Source organism: Myotis davidii, unplaced genomic scaffold (assembly GCF_000327345.1).
Source record: "Myotis davidii unplaced genomic scaffold, ASM32734v1 scaffold149, whole genome shotgun sequence".
In the NCBI taxonomy this organism is placed as follows: Eukaryota; Metazoa; Chordata; class Mammalia; order Chiroptera; family Vespertilionidae; genus Myotis; species Myotis davidii.
Window position 1 is genome coordinate 3,891,303 of NW_006352194.1, and position 934 is coordinate 3,892,236.

Sequence of the window (934 nt, forward strand, 5' to 3'; positions counted from 1 at the left end):
TCGCCTAAGACCATCGGAAAACACATATATAATTACATATTGTTTTTGTGATTAATCACTATGCTTTAATTATGTTCAATTTGTAACAATGAAAACTACATCCTGCATATGATATTTACATGACGATTCATAACAGTAGCAAAATTACAGTTATGAAGTACCACGAAAATAATTTTATGGTTGGGGGGGTCACCACAACATGGGAACTGTATTAAAGGGCTGGGGCATTAGGAAGGTTGAGAACCACTGACCTAAAGGGAGGCCCGACCGCGTGGCGGTGGGCGTGTCTGGTGCGAGCGGCGGCGGTGGCGGCGCCGCTAGCGGGGATTCAGGACGCTGCAGCCCCGGCCAAGGGGAGGGAGGGCCGCGACGGAGCGGGCCCGCGGGGACGAAGGGGGCGGGTTCCGGAGATGGCTACGAGGTGCGAGGCCTAGGTTTTTGACCTCCGGTCAGCGGCAGGCTGGCCGGCAGGAGCCTCGGCCCTCAGGGCCTGGTGCCCCGCAGACTCGCCTCTAGCCCGGGCTTCACCACAGACCCCTTTGTGTTTCTGCCCCCGCCCCGGAGGCGCCACAGCCGGCGGCGCTGAGTTACCTCATTGGCTCAGCCGAGGGCTCTATCGATTGGCTCCCAAGCGGTCCAGCGGGATACTCCTCTTCCTGCTCCCATTGGTCGTCGGAGCTGCTTCTCAGGCCATTGAGCGAGGTGATTGCCCGGCAATTCGGAGTCCCTGGAAGCAGTTCCGGGAAACCCCGCGTGCTGCCGGGATCGCATCTCTGTCCATGACGGGGGGAGGGGGTGGCGCGCGCGCCATTTCTAGTCGTTTTCAAAGCGCCTCGCGCTGATTCTCACGGGCCTGGCCGCCGGCCCCTGCTCTTCCCGGGTGAGTCTCGCCCAGGCCCGTGGGGGGAGGGGCCGGGAGCCCCGATTCGATTCG

The 934-nt window shown here is 60.4% G+C and overlaps 1 protein-coding gene across 5 annotated transcripts in view; it reads left to right on the forward strand.

Moving 5' to 3' along the window:
- The first annotated feature begins 736 nt into the window (after nt 1-736).
- HNRNPR (heterogeneous nuclear ribonucleoprotein R) overlaps nt 737-934 on the forward strand; it is a 37,942-nt gene continuing 37,744 nt past the window's right edge. For 2 of the 5 annotated variants that reach the window (XM_006777572.2, XM_006777571.2), the window contains exon 1: nt 737-880. The gene's annotated coding sequence lies outside the window, so the exon portion shown is untranslated. The remainder of the gene's footprint in view (nt 881-934) is intronic. The other 3 variants (XM_006777575.2, XM_006777574.2, XM_006777573.2) reach the window with 2 other exon arrangements.